Here is a 9307-nt window from a genome sequence, read left to right as displayed (position 1 = left end):
CCCTTATCGGACAATGATGCTATTTTTCAGAACCAGAGGACAAGGGTCAGTCCACACCATCCAACTGCAAAACTTTGCAGTGTTCAGGCAAGTTCATCACTTGCTCATGTCATTTGAGTATTTCTATCAAATTACTTGCAAAGTATTATGGTTATCACTATTGCATAAAAATCAAAACCACTACTTTCATAACTATGAATATGACTATGTGGTGGGCAATGGAACCATGGATTGTGTTGATATGGTGGAGGTTCCATTGCAAGGGTTGATATCCATCTAGGATTAACAACAAATGTCGTCCAGTGATTCTTGTGCCGTAATACCCGTGTTAACCATAGGATCTGGAGTGGGACGGAATAGTCAATTGTATTTCCACCTCTTGTACATCAACGGATGCGCTTACCGTAGACGGTTGTATCTTGCGGAGCAATTGGTGGGTGGGGAGCCCCTTCTAATTCCCCACGGTATAGCTGTTGCTTACCGTAGCGGTTGCTGCTTGCGGAACAATTGGTGGGTGGGGATCCCCTTCTAATTCCCCACGGTAATGTGGTCTATGATGGGTTGCAGCTACCGACGAAGGAGTTTGGTTCAATCCCAGACTGTCGTCGTGGTCGGGGTCCACCCTGAAATTACGGGAATAATGGGACCGGCGAGGACCCAGGGTCGGGGTTTGCAACAAAGGGTGGGTGTGCGAGGTAGCGGAGGAATATGATTGACTATGACCTTATACCGGGCCTCACACCGAAGGAAGTGTGGACGGGAAAGCTGCCCGGTTGGCACCAAGGTTAAGATCTCTTATGGGTAAAGCAACACACCTCTGCAGAGTGTAAAGAACTGTGACCTGTCACTCCCTGTTCCGGGATAAGGAACTGCGAACGTGGTCGGAAAGGAGCTCCATGAAGTTCTAGTAAACCGGTGAAGGCTGACGGACATAGCTCTTTCGAATAAAAGCAATCTCTTGAAGAAATGTTTATCAAAACTTTGTTGATCGCCAAAACCCACCGGCGGGCAGCGGCCTGTCAACACGGTAGAGCCGGGAAGAGCCTAGAGCTGCGGCTGGCTGAGACCCCTCCGAGCGACGGCCCGCAATGCTCTTCTGGTCACACGCGGCGATGCGAAGTGCAAGGGCGTGCCACCTGACCTATACCTGGTCAGGAAGGTGATGGGGATGCCTCGCTTATGTTCCTGCATGGCATACACGTAAACATTAAATACGAGCCTCGATCGGCTCTCAGGTTATCCTGTGAATCGGCTCAAAGAGCCGATCCACCCATGATCCGTACGGGGTGCACGAATACTTGGTGATCCTGCTTGATCAAGATGAAGCTAATGAGATCTACGACGATTTAGGGTTTTCACCGCATAATCGGATCATCCTACTCCAGGTTGGGCCTCGCGGCCACGCACGGTGCTCATAAGCCGATCCTAAACAAGGCCAAAGAACCAACAATGATGTTGATCCGCGGAACATCCTGTTTAGGACTTGCGAACGCCACCCTACGTGCCACTGGATCCTCCCCCCCTTTGTAAGGCCTAACTATTGCAGATATTAAACTAATCCTTGCATAACAAGGAGCAATCGTAACGGATCAGATCTACTAGATGATGAACAAGCAGGGTGCCGCCCCCACGCCTGAGATAGGCGTGAGGGCGGCTAGACATGCAAGGGTTGCACTACGTAAGCATGTTTATACGAAGAGCTATGCTAACCCTAACACATCTATGATAACTACGTTGCGCGCCATCAAAGACGCTTCAGTACGCGCAACGCATGAACAACGTGGGGCTTGTGCTGCCTAGATCGCAAGATGCGATCTAGGCAGCATGTCGCTTACCTGATTGAAACCCTCGAGACGAAGGAGTTGGCGGTGCGCCGAGATTGGTTTGTTTTGGGGTGAACGTTGTGTTGTTGTTTATTCCATAAACCCTAGATACATATTTATAGTCCAGCGGACTTTCTAACGTGGGAATATCCCACCGTGCACAGGTAAAACTCTAACTTCTAACTTAAGATACGATCTAATAAATTACGTATAAATGGGCAATCTAGCCCAACTTTGCATATAAGGCCGATCTTCGTATTTTCTCCATATATAACCTTCAAGCTTGTCTTGATCGTGGCCCACCTCCGCCTTGGTCAAATTCTGGTGATAACACATGCCCCCCTGGTTTTGGAAATGACATTTCCAAAATCATTATGCTTTTCCCGATCGGGTCATGTCGTGTGAGCAGAACCATTGCAGTATTTTTCGTCATGATACCCTGTCTTCTTGGCTGCTCCGCATGATTTGACCGTTGTTGATTTGACCGTTGTTTTATGGGCACTGCCTCCTCGAAAACTGCTGTGGCATTGAATTTCACCATAGCCCCCTTTTACTTAACCGCTCTGAGCAGTTCGCCACTTCACCATCCTGCTCTTGTTCTGGCCATCGGCACCCAAAAACCCCAATCTCCCACAGCCATGTCTTCCTCTTCTTCCTCTTCTTCGTCGGTCTTCCACGACTCCTCCTCCGAGCTTTCCTACGGGTCCTCCTCCTCCCGCGAGACGCCGCCGGACATCCGTGCCCCGTAAAACATGGGATCTGGAAGACCATGCCTCCTCGGTTTGGTCCGAAGACGACCAATCCCTGACCAGCGGGGACGAAGATCTTCAGTTCCTCGCCGTCGGGGAAACGGAGTCGGAGAGCGAGGACGATCAGTTCCCCTGGGACGGCTGCCCCACCTCTGAAGAAGAGGAAGAGGAAGACGACGATGACGACGACGACTCCCTCGAGGGCTACCCGCCAGCGAAGCGCCTCCGCTTGTGGTGGGACGACGACAGCAGCGACGATGAAAACGAAGATGAAGCTCCCGTAGAGGGCTATGGGAGCAGCGACGAGGAACCCATCGGCAGCAGTGCCGATGAGAGTTCCGAGGATGACGACGAAGGAAGCAATGGCCCGTAGATTAGGATCTACTAGTGTAGGCCTAGCAGTAGTAGATTGGTCAATAGACCCTTCTTTTGTTCTTCCTTCTTAAGAAATCGGCTCTTTCTTTGTAAGAAATCCCCTTATCAATGAAGAAAATCCCTTAACTAATTTCGCTCCCTTGCCGATTGTCGAATGGAGTCGTCGCACAGGGAGCCGATAGCATAACATCGGCTCATATCGCTGCCTGAAGCCAAGCTGTTGTATAAACTTATTTCGCTAAAGTCGATATCAGCGTATCGGCTTTGTTTTCTGAAGTCGATGCCCACGCATCGGCTGTACTTTCATACTGTTAATCTCCATATGTCTTCTCAAGTCGATGTCTGTACATCGGCTGTGATTTATCTTATTATATTTTTTTCTTACTGGCCGATTCTGAAATCGGCCCCAACATCTTACTGTCCATCATCCCACATGCTTGGGAAATATTTCTTGAGGTGTTGACCATTTACAGCCACTGGGAATTTTTCGCCGCTCAACTCCTCCAGCATGTATGCATTACCCTTCAAGGCCTGGACAACTTTGTACGGACCGTGCCAATTAGGAGACCATTTGCCATACGCCTTATCCCTGGTGCCCAATGGCAACACAGCTTCCCACACAAGATCACCAACTTGGAACTCCTTTGGCCTAACCTTTTTGTTGTAAGCACGAGCCACCCTGGCTTTGTTCTCCTTAATCTTCTCCAACGACCAAAGCCTGAGTTCTGTTGCGTCCTCAATAGTGTCGCTCATCAAAGCTGCATATTCTTCATATTTCAGATCATTCTGAAACATGACACGTCTTGATCCAGCCGTAATTTCCCAAGGCAATACGGCTTCCTGTCCATAGACAAGTTGGTACGGCGAAGTCTTTATGGCTCCATGGCACGACATGCGGTAGGCCCATAATGCTTCTGATAACTTCTCATGCCAATCCCGAGGGTTCTCGTCGATTTTTCTCTTGATCAACTTGATCAGACTCTGATTGGACGCCTCAGCCTGCCCGTTAGCTTGAGCATAGTACGGGGATGATCGGATCAATTTAATCCCTAAGTCATCACAGAACTTCCTGAATTCTTTAGAAGTAAAGACCGAACCTCCATCGGTCGTGATAGTTTGGGGAATCCCAAATCTATGAATGACGTGTTCTTTCACAAATTTGATCACATCTTCTGATTTCACCTTTTTCATAGGGACGGCTTCCACCCACTTAGTGAAGTAATCTGTGATAACCAATATCCATTCATGTTTTTTACCTGACGCCGGATGGATTTTACCGATCATATCCATTCCCCACCCCCGAAACGGCCAAGGTTTGATGATTGGGTTCATCGCTGATGCTGGCACCATCTGAATCTTTCCAAACATCTGACACGCTTGGCACCCCTTATAATAATTGAAGCAATCTTCAAGCATAGTGGGCCAATAAAACCCGATCGCCCGATCAACCACTTCATCTTATGAGCCGATCGATGCGTTCCACGGGCACCTTCATGTACCTCATGTAAAAGCCGATTAGATTCAGTCGGTCCTAGGCACTTGAGTAGCAACCCTTCCAATGTCCTGTAAAACATGTCGTCTCCTATAAGGACATACTTCATGGCTTTGTATCTTATCCGTTTGGGTGCCCCCCGAGCCGAATCTTTTAAATAATCGAAGATCTCGGCTCTACAAACATTCTGTTCCAGGAATTGTATCTGAACTTCCGATCCGTCGGCTATATCTATGTAGCCTGACGCCATCTGTGCGAGATTGTTGGCATCGGTATTCTGGGATCTTGGGATCCAATTAAAGTTGATGTACCGAAACTGTGTCATCAACTCACGGCATTCCATCCAATATGGGAAAAGCGATTCACTTTCGCAATTATATTCATCCGTGAGCTGGTTAACCACCAACTTTGAGTCTCCAAAAAGCTCCACAGCTTCCGCTCCAGCTTCCAATAGCAATTCCATTCCCTTGCGTATTGCTTCATATTCTGCTACGTTGTTGGTGCAAGGGGTAGATAATCTGATGGAGAAGGAGTATTCTGCCCCCCGAGGCGACACAAGCAGAATGCCGATGCCACAACCACCGTCACAAACCGATCCATCAAAGAACATAGCCCATGCTCGTATAGATAGTGCTGCTATATTGGTACTGATCCGTTCAGCGATGAGATCGGCCAACGCTTGGCCCTTGACTGCCTTCGCCGGCTGGTACCGGAGATCAAATTCTGACAGCGCCAACATCCACTTACCGAGTCGGCCTTTCAAAACAGGAGCCGACAACATGTGCTTGACAACGTCTGATTTGCAGATGACGGTGATTTCTGCCGTCAGAAGGATGTGATGAAGCTTGGTGCAGGTAAAGAACAGGCAGAGGCAAAGTTTCTCGACCTCAGGATATCTTGTCTCCGCGTCGAGCATCCTTCTGCTGAGGTAGAAAACGACTCTCTCAACGCCCTCGTAGAGTTGCACTACTACCGAAGCAATGGATGTGTCGCCCTGCGACAGTAGATGTAGAATGGCCTGTCTTGTGGGCGGAACTAATACAGGCGGTGTCGTCAGATATCGCTTAATTTCATCAAACGCCCGTTGCTGTTCTGCCCCCCAGTGAAACTCGTCGTCAGGTTTAGTCTTCACCAACGCCATGAACAGCTCGATTCGTCCTGATAAATTAGAGATGACCCGCCGGACGAAATTGATCTTGCCGATGAGGCGTTGGAGCTCCTTTTTCGTGGTGGGCGGCTGCATGGTACGCACCGCCTCCTGACTTTTCAGGCCGATCTCAATTCCCCGCTCATGAACCAGAAAACCTAGGAATTGACCAGCCGTCACGCCAAAGGCGCACTTCTTCGGATTCATTCTCAGCCCGAATTTCCGAGTTCGGTCTAGGACGCGCCGTAAATCGTCCAAATGCCCCTCCATGGAGACCGATTTGACCACCACGTCGTCGATATAGACCTCCACCAACTTGCCGATCAGATCATGAAATATATAATTCATGGCTCGTTGGTATGTTGCACCAGCATTCTTCAGTCCAAAGGTCATGACCACGTACTCAAACAAGCCTACTGCCCCTGGTACTCTGAATGCGGTCTTGTGTATATCTTCCGGAGCCATGAAAATCTGGTTATAACCGGCGTTGCCATCCATGAAGCTCAACACCTTGTGGCCAGCAGCAGCGTTTATCAATGTTTACGCACAGCATTGGATATTCGTCCTTTGGGGTGGCTCTGTTAAGATCTCGGAAATCGATGGCCACGCGCCATCGGCCATCCTTCTTCTCCACCGAACGACATCGGAGATCCACTCAGCATACCCGCATGGCCTGATGAATCCAGCGGCCAACATTTTCTCGATCTCCTTCTTGACTTCTTCCAGGATCTCGGCCCTCATCTGACGTGCTCGCTGTTGGAATGGCCGAAATCCTTTCTTAAGGGGGAGCCGATGCTCAATGATGCTCCTGTCCAACCCAGGCATCTCCGTGTAATCCCATGCAAAGCAATCTGGGTATTCCTTCAACAGGGCTATCATCTGTCCCCTGAGCTGTGGATCTAACTTCTTGCTGATAAAAGTGGGTCGAGGCTTGTCCCCAGGACCGATGTCGACTTCTTCTAGCTCATCAGCTGATGTAAACCCGTACCCTAGCTTTCCGTCACCTGTGAGGTCGACGCCACATACCGGGAGAGCACGTGATACGGATACTACGGGCCGATCGCTAGCATCGGCTTCTACCTTGATCATCACCAAGATGTTTTGGCGGTGTCGGGGCCGATCGCATGGAGCAGCCTCCTCCTTATCTTTGCCACGAGAGCAGTTGCCCTCGCCTTTTTCTCCATCCAGGGGGTGTCCCAGTCCTATCATGTTGATGTTGAACGAGTGCCCTGGTTGGCACCTCCCAAGGCAGGTACCGTTAATCCTGTCAACGGTGCGTGACGGTGAATGAGGTACTCCTGGTGCCGCCGATGTGCACGACAACGGCAGACAGGGCTGGAGTGGCACTTCTCCTCGGTAGGTCCTGAGAGTTGGCTCTAATAGAGAGTGCTGATTCTTCATGACCTCCTTGACCAACCGAACGGCGACGTGCTCCAAAGTATTCACCAGGCTCTCGGAATGGAGACGCAATGAGTGAGCCACCATGCCACCAATCTCCTGGCGCACGGCTCTGGTACGTTCTTCTGACGGGACAGATAGATCCACTTCATCGAGTGCGCTTTCCGGTGAGAACCCCTTCCGCCTGACGCCATGTGAACGAGTTCTGTGATATGAGCCGATGAGGTCGGCTTCGAGGGTGGCCTTGATCTCGTCATGTTTCTTCTTGAGCTCAGCAGGCAGCTCCTCGTAGGTGACTGGCGTGCCGTCCGTCGCCATCTCAGATGTAGATGGCGATGTGGTTGATGTAGATGATGAGTCCCACCGGGCGTGCCAGAATGTGTTGATCGCCAAAACCCACCGGCGGGCAGCGGCCTGTCAACACGGTAGAGCCGGGAAGAGCCTAGAGCTGCGGCTGGCTGAGACCCTCTCGAGCGACGGCCCGCAATGCTCTTCTGGTCACACGCGGCGATGCGAAGTGCAAGGGCGTGCCACCTGACCTATACCTGGTCGGGAAGGTGATGGGGATGCCTCGCTTATGTTCCCGCATGGCATACACGTAAACATTAAATACGAGCCTCGATCGGCTCTCGAGGTTATCTGTGAATCGGCTCAAAGAGCCGATCCACCCATGATCCGTACGGGGTGCACGAATACTTGGTGATCCTGCTTGATCAAGATGAAGCTAATGAGATCTACGACGATTTAGGGTTTTCACCGCATAATCGGATCATCCTACTCCAGGTTGGGCCTCGCGGCCACGCACGGTGCTCATAAGCCGATCCTAAACAAGGCCAAAGAACCAACAATGATGTTGATCCGCGGAACATCCTGTTTAGGACTTGCGAACGCCACCCTACGTGCCACTGGATCCTCCCCCCTTTGTAAGGCCTAACTATTGCAGATATTAAACTAATCCTTGCATAACAAGGAGCAATCGTAACGGATCAGATCTACTAGATGATGAACAAGTAGGTGCCGCCCCCACGCCTGAGATAGGCGTGAGGGCGGCTAGACATGCAAGGGTTGCACTACGTAAGCATGTTTATACGAAGAGCTATGCTAACCCTAACACATCTATGATAACTACGTTGCGCGCCATCAAAGACGCTTCAGTACGCGCAACGCATGAACAACGTGGGGCTTGTGCTGCCTAGATCGCAAGATGCGATCTAGGCAGCATGTCGCTTACCTGATTGAAACCCTCGAGACGAAGGAGTTGGCGGTGCGCCGAGATTGGTTTGTTTTGGGGTGAACGTTGTGTTGTTGTTTATTCCATAAACCCTAGATACATATTTATAGTCCAGCGGACTTTCTAACGTGGGAATATCCCACCGTGCATAGGTAAAACTCTAACTTCTAACTTAAGATACGATCTAATAAATTACAGATAAATGGGCAATCTAGCCCAACTTTGCATATAAGGCCGATCTTCGTATTTTCTCCATATATAACCTTCAAGCTTGTCTTGATCGTGGCCCACCTCCGCCTTGGTCAAATTCTGGTGATAACAAACTTGCATTGGTATTAGACTTTCTGGTCTAATATTGTTGCTAGAGCATTAAACACATCTTATCTATAATGAACTTGTTGAGTACGCTCGTACTCATACCACTCTTAAATCCCATGCTTAGATTGTCTGAATCGTCTGGAGGAGGACTACGACAACAATGAAGGAGCCGAGATCATCGGCTATGAAGAACCAGACCTCTCTGGAGGTATAGAAGGCGTAGACTATCTCATCGTCTACGGATCCGGGGAGGCTTCCGGGGGAGATCAAGCCTAGAGATATCCAGTAGTAGTAGTAACCGAGCAGCCCGAACTCTTAGTATTTAGCTGCTCGAGGAAATAAATATATAACTTAATGAGACTCTTATATTGTAAGCTATGTTGGGTTCGCCTCGAACCCAGGAGTATTCCTCTTAGGACCCAAGAGGAGCTCCGAGATGACATATGTATGATAGTTGTAATAATAAATGAATGAGTTATGGACCTGCTATGTTCTGTTGTACTACTCTGAGGGATGTAATATTTGCGGAATGGTACTTCGTGAATGTTATATCAACGACTGGCATACTACAACATGCAGTGGTATGCAGGGTCACCACACCACACCACCACTCAACTCCAGGGGCTCAGACTCCATAGAAGAATCCCCACACAACTCATGTAGCTTTGGCGTGATCTCAACTACTGATGACTTTGGCTCAACACAGCCAAGCGGAAACGAAGCCTGCATAGAGGCGAGCTCCTGCCCACCAGAAGAACCCGCCTCCATCGGCTC

Source organism: Lolium perenne, chromosome 1, assembly GCF_019359855.2.
Source record: "Lolium perenne isolate Kyuss_39 chromosome 1, Kyuss_2.0, whole genome shotgun sequence".
Classification (NCBI taxonomy): Eukaryota; Viridiplantae; Streptophyta; class Magnoliopsida; order Poales; family Poaceae; genus Lolium; species Lolium perenne.
Note: the sequence above shows the minus strand (reverse complement) of the source record.